Source organism: Lissotriton vulgaris, chromosome 10 (genome assembly GCF_964263255.1).
Source record: "Lissotriton vulgaris chromosome 10, aLisVul1.2, whole genome shotgun sequence".
Lineage (NCBI taxonomy): Eukaryota > Metazoa > Chordata > Amphibia > Caudata > Salamandridae > Lissotriton > Lissotriton vulgaris.
In genome coordinates, this window is record NC_141698.1 from 321284587 (window position 1) to 321299135 (window position 14549).

General features: G+C 50.3%; 1 protein-coding gene across 5 annotated transcripts in view; it reads right to left on the reverse strand.

Annotated features, from left to right (window-relative positions):
* NKTR (natural killer cell triggering receptor) overlaps positions 1-14549 on the reverse strand; it is a 492868-nt gene that overhangs the window by 216040 nt on the left and 262279 nt on the right. The gene's annotated exons all lie outside the window — the stretch shown is intronic.

The following is a 14549-nucleotide window of genomic DNA, read 5'->3' on the forward strand; positions in this document are numbered from 1 at the left end:
TACATCGTTAACGAAGGTAGGTAACTTGTATATTTGATAGAGACTACTAGCTGCATATTCCTTAACGTAGAATAGATACCCGAGCCATACCCAGACGGGGAGGAGGGTCTGCGAGAGAACCTCCCCAGTAGGAAGAAACACAGGGCCCCAGCAGGGGATGTGTAATGGACACAAGAAGGGCGGCCCAGCTCCCACCAAGCAGAAGTAAGCAAGAACAAGGCGAAGGAAGGCCAGGATACCCCAAGGCTATCCAAGGTACAAGGGACATCCGCCAGAAAACCCAGGAGGGACAGACAACGCCAGAGGAGTACCAAGGAAGAAAAGAACCACCCCAAACTCCAAGGAGAAGAGGTAGAAACAGAGGCAGAGCCAGCCACAGGAGAACACACACAGTGAAGGGGACAGCTGAACAGGCATAAGCCTCAAGGAAGCGGACAAGGCTGGAACAGCTCCACAGCCAAGAAGGGCAGGCGTGAGGAGAAAGACACAGTCTTGCAAAGCTCCAGCAGAACAAGAGGCAGGAGCACAACGGTACACGCCAAGGCCCACGGAGGTGGACCAGAAAGAGCAGGCGTGCACAGCCAGCAAATACCATGAAGCAGTGCACCCAGAACAAGCCGAGAGCAAGACAACGGCAAAGGCCAGGGAAATCCAGAACAATCCCCAAAGGAAGACCTTTCCAGACACAAACCGACCCACGAAAAGAAGTGGGACCAGCCAGAAGAGAATGAGGAGAAATACGTAGAACGGACCTAAGCCGTCAACCAGAACACAGGAAAATACTAGGAAAATCCTAGCCTCCCTGGAACACAAGACAGAAAACCAGGCCAAAACGCTGGACAAAAAGGCGGAAACACCACAACACAACGCCGTAAACGGCATGCCAAAGCCGGTCTAGCGATGTAGCAAATACTGATAAAGACAGAACCTGGAGCAGTGCAAGCTGCTCCAAGATAAAGACAAAAGAAACTGCACCAGCGGTATACAGGGACGCCAGGAAAGGCGAGGAACCCGAAAAAAGGGGTCCACACCCTCCCAACTTATATATATATATATATATATATATATAGGACAGAGCTATACAATAGCTACAAGTACCCCACTTAGGTTATGACAGGTCCCAAAGAAAACATGGGCACAACTCTTGGAGAAAAAAATCCCACAGCAGAGGACAAGAACATAAAGGACCTGCAGGTAGTACCACAGACGGCTTACCAATCAGCCAAAAAATACACAAATGCCAAAGGGGCTGTACCAGCAGCCAACAGTACAGAGGGGTCAACCTAAGGACCCCAAAGGGACGTCAAACCACACAGAACACACAGACGAGCCAATCCGAAACACTAGACTCCAGAAAAAAGGTGGGATAACGCCTCCCATAAAGCACCGGAGAACCAACAAGCCAATCTTATGGAGGGGGGGGAGGGGGGGGGGGGGGGGACAGAGACCCGCAAGGAGCTGTTGTATGGCAAAGTTCGCGTGGGTAAATAAAAGAACCCCATCAAAAGGCAGGTAAATCAGACGATCTCTAATATTCTTTGGAAAAACGCTAGCCCGCAACCAAGCATGGCGTCGGAGAGCCACCGAACTTGCCATACCTCGGCCGAGAGCATCAGCAACATCCAAGGCTGAACGGAGAATAAACAAGGCCAACTCCCGGCCATCCAACACATGGTGCTGCAGATCAGCGCGGACACCTTCGTGGGAGACGCGAGACAGAAGGCACTCCACAGAATCCCACAAGCTGGAGGTAGCCCTGGCTAACACACAAGGTGTGTTGAGCGCTCGCTAAGCAGCACTAGAGAAAGCGAAGATGTTATGCCCCCATGAATCCAACCATCGGGCCTCCCGTAATGGAGGAAACAACACTGAAGACAAGGAAGGAAAAGCAGTCTGCAGGAGAGGGCCCTAGGTAGAATGGTGGAACGAAAGGCAGACTGGATTGTGTGAAGCAGGGCGGTGGCGGTGTAGGAGAGGCTGGGTCACCGGATCACCTGTTCTTGTGGAGACAATGACAGGGTAAATGGTTAATCAGAATGCACAATGGCAATGCAAATGGGTTGAACGAATTTCAGACAAAGAGGCAGCCGAGTACACTGTAGTTGCGATTTTTTAAGTTTATAGCAAATATTGAAATCAAATTCAAATATACAAAAAGATTGGTGCTTAGTGTCCCAAGTGCAAAATTCGAACCAAAAAAAGGCAATGTAGTGACATTTGTGACAATTATAATCTGGCTTCAATTATTCTGAACAAATGATCATTCATATTTTCAACAGTTTTATACAACGCTGTGAACAATAGTCAGTGCTGGTATAATGATTTGTTTTCTCTAAAGTCGACACAAGAACCGCTGTTTCTTAATATATAAATACGTACCCTGGTTCTTTGGGAGTAGGGTTTCCCTTGGCCTATTGAACCGGATCACCAGTGGCAGGACGCCCCCAGAAGAGAATTGTGGAGCGAAGCTTCGAATGGAGGAAGCAGCTCCCCTCCACCAGAGCCCTGGTGGAGATCTTCTAACAAATGATCTGTAGGGAATGGGGTGACAGGGTCACCCATTCACAAAATGCCAGCAGCCGTGAAAATGGCCAGAACAAAGGCTACACTCTCCTCCGTAGGGCGTCGTGGGGGAGAAACCAATTCCTCCGTGGGTGACGGCTGTGAACTAAGCCATCCATCCAGAGTCCAGCTGGAGGAAGAAATGGCCAGCACCTGAATAGTGGAAGGACCACAGACTAGTGGGGGGCCTGCGGGGCCTCCGGGGAAGGTGGAGAAACATACGGAGCAAACAACAGCGAGTTGCGGAAGAGAGGGTCCGAGGGTTGTGGCCGCGGAGATGGTGAAGAACCCTCCCTGGAAGACGCCAGGGAAAAAGCAACGACGCAGCGTCCCATCTCCAGAGAAGAGGAGACCAGGAGATGACAAACCTCCTGAGAGGAGGGGACCGCTAGAGACGAGTCAATGACCCGATGCCGGCACGGCGCCGTGGAGTCCGCCACAAGCACAGGTGCGATGTCGATCGGCACCGAAGCGGTCACCGGTGGCGCCGAGTCAACCACCACTTGCGTCCTAGGAGAATGGGGTGGGGTCGGAGCCGGGTGGTGGCTAATGAACGGCACCGAAAAGGCGCAGACTCGACCTCCGACGATGCAGCGGCCAGCGTAGAGGGCCGAGAGGGACCCGGGGAGGCACCCCGGACCGTTGTTACCACCCGCGGCGCCGCCAGGTCTGGGGAGGAAAGCCGTCGAAGCCAGGGAGGCATCGGCTCGGTCTCTGGTAAGGCAGGGGGACTCGGGGACGAAACGTGAGTCCCGGTTACCCCCTGCGACACCACAGGGACCCCCTTGGGGATTTGAGGCGAGGCAGAGTCGCCGTGGGTCGAAGAGGGCAACCCCGTAGGGCCGCACCTCGATGACACCACACCTCCAACACCTGAAGCCGAACTCCTCGGCACCGGGGTGGAAGCCGCCGGCGACTCAGCGGAAGGTCCCGCACATGGCAAGGAATCCGCGGACGTCTCAGGAAGAGGATAAGGGGCCAAGGAAGCATGCAGAGCCGTATCGAGGCCTCCATTTGGGCCCTAGTCGCCCTGACGCCAGGAAAACGGCGGGTAGGGTGACGACGAGCAAGGCCGCATGTCCCGAGGGGAACCGCGCCCTCTGCAGGACGGGGACCAGGCCTCGGTGTCAAGCTGGAAGACTTACCGGTTGGTGAGCGACACCCATGGGGCCTCGGCGAAGGATGATGCCATAGTCGGAATCAGTGCTTTCTGAACCCTTCCGAGCGGGCTGAAAGTAGTTTCATCCAGCGCTCCCGTCGGGACTTCGGCTTCAGATGCTGGCAAGTGTAGCAGTCCGTAGAATCATGGTGCTTGCCCAAACACCACATACAAATAGGGTGAGGGACTGTCGCAGACATCTGATGCGTACAAGAAGTACAAGTCTTGAAGCCCAAGGGCATTCGCACACTGTTTGAGAAGTTGTAAGTGTGATCTCCACATAAAAATAATTCAGTTTGCCAGGATTAATATCCGTTTTTTCCAGCTCGTGGTATGGAGGACAGAAACATTTCTGTTTGCAGCAAAAATTTCTTTATTTTGATTCACACAGCAAAGACAGCCGACACGTGTTTCACCCCCTCTTGGCGATTTGCGCCGGGGCTTTCTGTCCTCCATACCACGAGCTGGAAAAAACGGATATTAATCCTGGCAAACTGAATTATTTTTATGTGGAGATCACACTTACAACTTCTCAAACCTGTCTTTCTAACCTGAAGCCCAAGAGGTCCAGAGCTTCGAGTGTGCCTCCATCCACCAACTAATCATACTTATTTAAGTGTTGTCCAAAGCCTTGAAACCCTTGGACCTTTGCTACCCTTCCGCATTCGCACACTGTGCCTCAACGCAAAAGCGTCAAAAGAAGGCCTGAAAACAGGTCAGGGACACGATCCGGATCCGCGTTGTACGCGGAAAAGAAGGAAACTGACGTCAGCACGCCGGGGTGGGGCTAATGTGACCTTCACGCCTGCGGACGATGTTAGTGTGGAGTTACGTGGGACCGACCCCGGCAAACAGAGATGCTGTGGCAAAGAAAATTTTCCAGATCCAGTCTCACGCCTGGGGATAATTCTACGTTAAGGAATCTGCGGCAAGTAGTCTCTATCAGATACTTGTCCCACTCCTGAGAGCCTGAGGCAGCAAGCTGCTGCACAGGTAGAGGGTGATATCAGTGGCACCCACAGTGTCTATTGGGAGGATGAGCTCCTATACACTGAGGCGAGAGACCCCAAACCTGGTGCAACCAGGAGACTGGTAGTACCTCAGAGGCCCCTTAGCTGGGCAACTTGGTCAGGCTAAAACATGGAGCAGATTAGTCAATCACTTCTGCTGGCCAGGAATGTCCCAGAAGGTGACAATTGTGTGTCTCCTGCCAAGCTATTGGTAAGGCAGGAGGCTGCCTGAAGGGCCCCTAAGGTCAACAGAGGTCAAAATCAGAGCTCAACCCAATGCTTTCCAATGGGGTCAAGAGGTGCCTGGAACCACACTGCTTGCAGGTAGGTAAATCGGTTGCAGGGGCCAAGCTTTCGAGGGGGGGGGGGGGGGGGGGTAGCACAAGCACATGGGGGGCACAAAACAACATCAAACATACACCACCAGCGGCACGGGCGGCCGGATGAAAGGAGCAAATTCGACATTGGGGGCCCAATGCTTTTCAATGTGGATTTTAAAGACCGCAAAGAGGCTGCAGGCATGGTACAGGAGGTTGTAAGAGGAAGACCAACAACAGCAGACGTAAACTGAGATGTAGGGGGTCGTAGGGTGTGAGAAAGTGCCATCTTTCTTGCATTGGTATGCCCCCACTTTTTTCTGACTGCTGATGTGCTTTGACTGAGTGTGCCCTGGGTTCCTGCCAACCAGGTACCCAGGGCCTGTGTTCCTTCCCAAAAAACTGTGTTGAAACAAAACCCAATTGACATCTCTGGCCACCTATCAGCCCCTAGTAAATGGTACCCTAGGTACCCAGGACATGGTGACCAGAGAAGACCCCTAAGGGCTGCAGCACTTATTGAACCACTCTTAGGGGCCCTGTACCTGGGTACCCACACCCTGCCAGGGTGAGTACCTAGGTACAGAACTAAACAAAGAGTCGACATGGTATACATTCCTGTATGCCATGCCCACAAACCTACTGCCCTGGCATACATCAGTCAGCCCTCTAGCTGGGTGCCCTATGCCAGTGGTGTGTGCCCATGAGCATGAGCCCTGTGCCCCTACAGTACCCAGGGCCATTCCTGGGCACTGTAAGTGCAGTGATGCCATTAAGAGTATATGGTGCTGGGAGGTTGTCATTACAAACTCCACAGTACCATAATGGCTATACTGAAGACGGACCAGTTTGGTACCAAACTTCTCAGCACATTAAATCTCACACTGGCATCAGTGCGGGTTTAATGTAAAATGCACCAGTGGGCATCTTTGAGATGCCCCCTGAAAACCTAACCTACCATCCACGTCTGGCTGAGTGGCTGCAGAGGCTGCCACACAGCAGACATGTTGCTGGACCCCTGGGTAGGAGAGCCCCCGCTCTCCTGGACCTGCAACAATGCACATCCTGGGAGAGGTGCTAGGTCTCCTCCCCCAGGATGGGCACGGGGAAGCTTCAAAGGCATGCCTCTGTGAGCTTCTTTAGACCATTTGCTGTACCCAGCAACCAGCCCCCACCAGTCCTGCCCCAAACTCTGGCGGGAAGACTGGTGGGAAAAACTACATCAGGAAGAGGGGTGTGCCAGCCTGTGCCAACCCCACCCCTCAGGTGGGGGAGACGAGGTGAAGCACGACCCCGGGCTCCAGCCATCTTGAAGATGGGGAGCCCTGCCCAATCACAACTAGGCTCCTGCACCCCTCCCACAGGAGAGGAGCAGGCTAGGGGGTGTACTCACCCCAGGGCAGGGACCCATTGATTCTGATTCTTGCCCTACCTGTAACACCCCTAAATTCAGTATTTAGGGGCTCCCTGAACCTTCCTTCCTCGAAACGAAAAGACGAAAGAAGATCAAGAAGAAGAAGACCTGCCGTGCAGCTGCTAACAACAGGACGACAACAACTAACTTGGCCCCAGCCCTACCGGCCTGTCGATCCTGGAACCTGCTCCTGCTTAATCCCGACAACTCCTGCGGGCAGCAACTCCCATCAGCAGATGCTCTGCTGCAACAACCCACTTGGTGCCAACCAGGAAGCTCCGGACCAGCCCACTCTGCACCCGCCGAGCCCGGGCCGGGCCCAACCGAACCAAGACCACGAGGACGCCCCCCCCCCCCCCCCCCCCGGTGACTGGGACCCGAAGTCCAGTGCCCCAAGACCCTCCTCGACGAACCGGCCAACGCCTGCAGACTCAGAAACAGGGGCCAACACAACCGCGACCAGCCGAGGGTACGCTTGTCCGACACCCAAAGACACCCCTGCACCCGGCCCCCTACAGCACCCTGTGCCTCCCTTCGGGGTATCTACCTGTGCTCCAAGATCCCAACTTACCTCTCGAAGTGCTTGTCGCCCCTGGAGAGTCTCCGTCCCCGAGCCTGCAGCCTTTGCTCCTTTTTGACCTTTCCCATTGGATAATATTGAGCGCCCGATGGCTCAAAAGCACCCTGCACCCAGCCGACCGAGTGCCGCTGGCTGTGACCCCTGTGTCCTATCCTACTTCCCCCTTGCCCTGAGCAAGTGACCAGGAGCCCAGCTCCCACAGCGGCGTGGCATGCTAGCCAGCAGCCACCAACCAAAGGCCCCCTTCCCTCATTGGGTATCATTGGACCGACCTACCTCTGCACCCGGCCGCCTCTGTGCCGCTGGGAGTGAACTAACTGTACTTACCTGACCCTGGGGGACCTCAGAGTCTATGTCCTGAACCTTAACTTCACCAACCAAGTACTCACCTGAAAACTGGTAATTTACTTACCTGCCATTGGATAACATTGACCCATTTTGACTCGAAAATTTTCAAAGTGTGAAGTTTTGAAAACTACAAGTATTCATATAAAATCAGCCAAAGTCCGAATTCCGAAGTACTCACCTGTGATCAGGGGAGAAGCATGTACTGTACCTTTCGGCCCAGTACTGGACCGTAAAAGTAATCCCTAGTGGGGTTGATAGTAATCTGTATTTTCTCCGTAGGAACCCATTGTCTGCTTTTCTATGAAATTTCTTCTGTCTACTTTTGAAAACTTGAAATATTCTTTAAAAATCACACAAAATACTGAAACGCAATTACCTACCTGTTTTGAGTTAAGACCCCAATGCTGGCCCTAGGAGCCCAGTGCTGGGTTACAAAAGAAACGTGATCGTACTTTACCTGCAACCGGAATTTTCTCCCATTGAATAACATTGTCAGATTTCCATTGAAAAGTTTTTTAGTGTGAACTTTTAAAACAGCTTTATATTCATGAAAATTCACTACAGTACCTAAAACGTTTTTGCTAATCTGGTTTCAGCTTAGAACCCAGGACTGAATCTTGGATTTAGTCCAGGGACTACTAAAGTAATCTATATAGTAATCAACTGTACTTACATGTGGAAAACCCATTGAGCTCAATGCTATAGTGTGTTTTCGGATTGTGTTGCTTACTGTCAATACTGTATTAATTGTGTGCACAAACTTTATTGCTCCTTTGAAAAGTAATTACATGATAGAACTCATAACAATAAAAGTATATTTTTATGACTGTTGATTCTAAAAAATAAAACACCTATATCTGTGGATATAAAACCAATTGGCCTGGAGTTCAGTCCTTGAGTGTGTGAAACCTTTTGCTGACTGAGTGTGTACAATAAATGCTTTACACTGTCCTCTGGTACTGCCTTACTGCTCGACCAAGCTACCACTTTGGAGAGTAAGGTCAGTTCTGACTTTAACCTCGGTTATACCTCTGGGGTTGGTGGACTCTATACACACTGTACTTCATTCTAGTCCAGTATATATAGAACCACTTTCCCACATAGGGGCACTGTCAATTCAGCTCACCAAGGCCCAGGGGCTTTGGGTGCAGGGTTGCCTTTTGACATCGGATTCTTCTTACTGGAGCCAGTCGCAATCGGATGGAGGCTCTGGAGTTACACTGCAGGTGTTGTCGTGGAGGGGTCAGCCAATGCTGGACACGAGGTCAGGATTGCCGGGGAGACTTCACTTGACAGGTGAGCCACTCAGGCCGTGGGTATCAGGTGCAGAGTGGGCAGGAGACATGGATCCAGTGTCTTTGGAGTCATTTTTTTCTGGACAGGTCTGCTGTCTGGTCGTGGTTGCAAGACAGGTCGCTGGGTCGTCAAAGCTGGAGACAGGCCGATAGGGCTGGGGTCAAGGCAGTAGTCTTCTGGCTTCTGCTGCAGGGTTTGCTCTTTCTTCTAAGGTCGTTGCAGGTCAGTGAGTCAGGTGTAGGGGAGCCACCTAAATACTAAATTTAGGAGGTGTTTTAGGAGAGTGGCGGGTAGGGCGAATGGGCACCTTACCTGGGGTGACTACACCCTCTAGTATGCCACTCTACTGTGGGAGGGGGAATAGCCTAAGCCCTGATTGGATGGGTATAGGAAGCTGGCTCTGTATATACTTTGCCAAAGTAAGGTACAGAGTGCACAGAGTCCAGTAGATCCCCAAAGGGTTCCAGAGGTAATAGTAAATAATACCTTACTCTCTATTTGTGGTATTGTGGGCGAGCAGTAAGGCATTATCAGAGGGTAGTGTTAAGCATTCATTGTACATACTCCGGTAAGAAATGATGTCACACACTCAAAGACTGAACTCAGACCAATTGTTTGTATCAAAAATATTTCTTTGTTGTATTTTTATACATAGAACCAAGCAGGACTTGGTACAGGTAAGGAATATGCTACTTACCAGTATGCATCTGTTCTTGGCATGTAGGGCTGCTGACATTCATATCTGTGCATAGATCGCCGCCTAGTGTTGGGTCCGGATGATTGCACATTGTTGTCCTGGACGAGTCTTCGAAGTATCACAAGATAGGTGGCTCCTCTTCTGGACTACAGTGCGCATGGGCATCCTCAGATTGTTTTTCGCCATTGTGGCAGAGATGGAGTGTGATACAGTAAGAGATGTCCATGCAAGAGAGTAAGAGTAAGAATGAATGCTACAGCTGCAACAGGCACCAGGGAGGAGGGTGGGCGATATGAATGTCAGCAGCCCTACATGCCAAGAACAGATGCATACTGGTAAGTAGCATATTCCGTTCGAGGCATGAGGGCTGCTGAATTCATATCTGTGCATAGAATGTATAGCAGTCTCTCCCTTAGCGGTGGTTGCCTGTGCCAGCTGCAGCAGTCTGAAAAAGAGTTTTGAGAACAGCCTGTCCTACAGCTGCTTGCTGCTTTGAGTGTACATCTACGCAGTAGTGTTTGGTAAATGTATGTATGGTTGTCCATGTGGCTGCTCTACATATTTCCTCTAGAGGAATGTTCCCTAAGAAAGCCATAGATGCTCCCATTTTGCGTGTGGAATGCGCTCTTGGGGGCACTGTTAAAGTACGTTTAGCCTTAATGTAACATATTTGGATGCACTTAACTATCCATCTAGCTAAGCTATTTTTTGAAATAGGGTTACCTTTGTGCTGTGGTGAAAAGGCAACGAACAACTGCTTTGTCTTCCTGAAATCTTTTGTCCTGTCTATGTAATATAGCAGAGCTCTTTTAACATCCAGTGTGTGCAGGGTTCTTTCAGGTACTGACTGTGGATTTGGGAAGAACACTGGCAGTTCTATTGTTTGATTTATGTGGAATTGTGATACCACTTTGGGCATGAATTAAGGGTTTGTCCGAAGCACGACCCTATTTGCGTGAATTTGAATGAATGGCTCTTGAACAGTTAGGGCTTGCAGCTCACTAACTCTTCTAAGCGAAGTAATGGCTACGAGAAAAGCCACCTTCCATGTTAAAAATTGTATCTCACAGGAGTGCAATGGCTCAAAAGGTGGTCCCATTAGTCTGGTTAAAACAATGTTTAGGTTCCAGACAGGGGAAGGTGGGTGTCTTGGTGGAATCACTCGTTTGAGGCCCTCCACGAACGCCTTAATTGGAGGCACTCTGAACAGCGAAAGGTGCGGTCTGTTGTCTGTTTTGAAGGTAAGCAGCTATGGCTGCTAGGTGTATCGGTATGGACGTATAGGCTAGATTGCAGCGGTGTAAGTGCAAAAGATAGCATATGATATTTTGAATGGACGCGTCCAGTGGGTTTATGTCGTTGTTGTTACAATAAATGACAAAACGTTTCCACTTTGACACATAGCAAGCTCTTGTTGTAGGCTTTCTTGCTTCCTTGATAATGTTCATACAGTCAGGAGGTAAGTTGAGGTAGCCGAACTCTAAGACCTTAGGAGCCAGATTGCAAGGTTCGGCTGCTGCGGATCTGGGTGCTGAATGTCTCCATGGCTCTGCGTTAAGAGGCTGGGTGTTAGACGTAGCCTTTGATGGGGCACCACGGAAAGTTCTAGGAACGTGGTGTACCACGGTTGCCTCGCCCATGTTGGAGCAACTAGGATTAGCGTCATGGAATGCTGGCGCAGCTTGCGTGCCACCAGTGGTATCAACGGTGCTGGTGGAAAAGCGTATGCAAATTTGCTTTACCAGTTCATCCATATCGCATTCCCCTGAGACTGCGGGTGTGGGAACCTTGCGGCGAAGGACCGGCAATTTGCGTTTTCTTTTGTGGCAAACAGGTCTATTTCTGGCTGTCCCCACCGTTGGAAGTATGGTTGAAGCACTGAGGGATGAATCTCCCACTCGTGCACTTGCTGGCTGTGTCTGCTAAGCAGATCGGCTATCTGATTGTTTTTGCCTGGGAGGTGTTCCGCCAGGAGAAAAATGTTTCTCTGGATGGCCCACTTCCACACTTTTTGTGCCAGATGCGACAGCTGTGGAGAGTGTGTTTCTCCCTGTTTCTGTAGGTAGTACATCGCAGTCATGTTGTCCGTCTGGATCAACATGGTCTTGTTGCAGAGATGTACTTTGAAAGCTTTCATTGCCATGAAAATTGCCATCAGCTCTAGCAGGTTGATGTGCAGTTTTTTCTGCTGTGTGGTCCATAGGCCCTGTACTGTGTGGTGGAGAACATGGGCTCCCCACCCTATCAGGGATGCGTCCGTTGTTAGCACAATTTGTGGTACAGGCTCCTGGAACAGTTGTCCCTTGCAAAGGTTTTGTGGTTTCCACCAATGCAGAGAGTTGTATGCACGACTGGTCACCAATACTAGGTCGTTTAATTGTCCCTGAGCCTGGTTCCACTGCCGTGCTAGGCACTCTTGCAGCGGACGCATGTGAAGTCTTGCATGAGGGACTATGAAGATGCACAAGGCCATCATGCCAATCAGTTGCATAAACACTCAGGCTGGGAGTGAGTGTTGCGGTCTGAACTTCTGGATGAGCGTTTGGATGCTGTTTATTCTGGCAGGATTCGGTTGTGCTTTTGCTGCCAGAGTGTCTATTGTTGCTCCCAGATACTGCTGGACGTGGGAAGGCTGGGTATAGGATTTGTTATAGTTCAGCGAGAAACCTAGATCGTGTAGGAGGTGAATAGTGCGCGACATGTGGCTGGCACACTGCTGGGCTGATTGTGCTTGTATTAGCCAGTCGTCCAGATATGGATAGACATGTATATGCTGTCTTCTGAGGTGTGCAGCTACTGTTGCTAGGCATTTTGTGAACACCCTTGGGGCTGTTGTTACCCCAAAAGCGAGGACCTTGAATTGGTAGTGCTGGTTTAGAATTGTGAACCTGAGATATTTCCTGTGTGCCGGGTGTATAGGTATATGGAAATATGCGTCTTTGAGGTCCAATGTTGCGAGGAAGTCTCCTTGACGCAACAGCGGCAAAACCTGCTGTAGAGTGATCATGTGGAAATGCTCTGATAATATGTATTGGTTTAGGGGCCCGAGGTCTAAAATTGGTCTGAGAGGCACGTCCTTTTTGGGGATTAGAAAGTACAGAGAGTACACCCCTGTACCTTGGTGTTCTAAGGGTACTAGTTCTATGGCCCCTTTTTGCAGCATGCTGATGACTTCCTGCTGCAATAAGTGTAGGTGTTCTGCGGACATAGGACGTTGTCTTTGGGGTATGTTGGGCGGTGTGGACATTAACTCCAGGCAATATCCATGCTGTATGATTGGCCTCACCCACCTGTCTGTAGTTATGGTTTCCCAGACTGGCAGGAACTGCTGTAGTCTTCCCCCGACCGGTGTTACATGGTCTGGGGGCAGTGACAAGAAGTCACTGTTTGGTGTTGGTGGAGGATCTGGAGCTGTTATTTCCTCGTCCTCTACCCTTGGTGCTATTGCCACGGTATCCACCTCTACTGTTCTTGTTGTAGGTGTTTTGCGTGTTGCCTTTGTTGTAAGAGGTCTTCTGTGTTGAGGCTCCTCTAACAGCTCCTCTGTTGCAGGAGCGACGAAAAGAACCGCCTCTATATTGCTGTGACTGCAGGGCACCCATAGACTTGGCTGTCTCTGTGTCCTTTTTCATTTTGTCCAGTATGGTGTCCACATCAGGACCAAATAAATAGTCAGGGTTAACAGGTTGATTAGGTAAAGTGGTTTGAACTTCATTTTTAAACCCAGAGATGCGTAGCCACACATGTCGTCTGAGCATGACGCTGGTGTTGATAGCCCAGGCTGCTGTGTCTGCTGCATCTAAGGCCCATTTTATGGATGCATTAGATATGAGCTTTCCCTCTTGGATCAGGAATTCTGCCTGTTCCTTATAAAGGTCAGGTAGATGTTGGAAGATTTGTTCCAGTGTGTCGTAGTGCACCCTGTCATACCTAGCTAACAGGGCTTGCATGTTTGCAATTCTCCAGATGTTAGCTGCTTGAGCAGCCACCCTTTTTCCTGAAGCCTCCAGAATTTTGGACTCTTTGTCTGGAGGTGAAGCTTCGCCAGATGTTTGAGAATTAGCACGTTTACATGCATTGGAAACAACTAGAGAGTCCAAAGGCAGTTGTCCCTTAATGTATGTAGGGTCAACCAGGGCTGGTTTATATTTTCTCTCTATCCTAGGGTTAATGACCCGTGCCCTGGTTGTGTCTATAAAAATGTCCCCTGCATGTTTAAGCACCCCTTTCAACATTGGCAATGTTTTGACGTTTTTCTCAGAGGTGCTGAAAGTGTCAAAGAGGAAGTCTTCATCAATGGGATCTGCATGCATCTCCACATGGTGATTATATGCTGCTCTTTCTATCAGTCCGTTAAAGGCAGCTGTGTCATCTGTAGGCGATGTTTTTACAGGGTATGCAGTGTTGTCAGGAATTGTTTGAGAATCTGCAGGATCTACAGGGTCAGTCCATGGCTGAGTTTGTGTGTCCTGGCCATTATCCGTTGGATAATTGTATTGGTCATTGTCCTCATACTCCCCATAGTCATCTGTGCGTGTGGGCGAGTACATATAGGTTTCCTGCACATATGGTGTGATAGTCTCAAAGAGAACTGGAGATGTTGAAGTGTCTCTTCATCTTTAGAGGTATTTTGTAGGACTCAACGGTAGTTTCAGGCCTGATCTTACTTTTTAACAGGGTAACCTTCCCAGTGTTGGGGTCGACATACAGTTTAGACTGTTCTTCAGCTGAGGGATCCTGTTCCTCTGCTACTGTAGCTCTTTCTCCCAATCTCGGCCTTTTTGGCTGGGTCGGTTCGAATCCGCTATCTTTTTCGACCACCCTTGGCTTGATATGCGGAGGAAGTCCGAATTTTATCGGTCCGAGAGGTTTTGGTTGTTGGACCGTTTTAGTAGCCTGTATGATCTTTTTCGGAGCCGTGGTTATCGATCCGACTGACTTCGGAGCTTGTTGCTTCGGAGCGATGCTTTGGTCCCTCGGTTCGACGGAGCTCTTCGGCTCGAGTCTCTATTTTGGCTTAAGTGTCTTTGTGTGCACTTGCTTCGGTTGATCGACGCGTAACTTGGGATCGATAACCATTGTCCGTTCGAATCCTTTCTTTGTGTTGCCAGGCGTCGATGTCGACGGCCTTCCGTTTAATCGCGGATGTGGGAGTAGTGGCTCTGG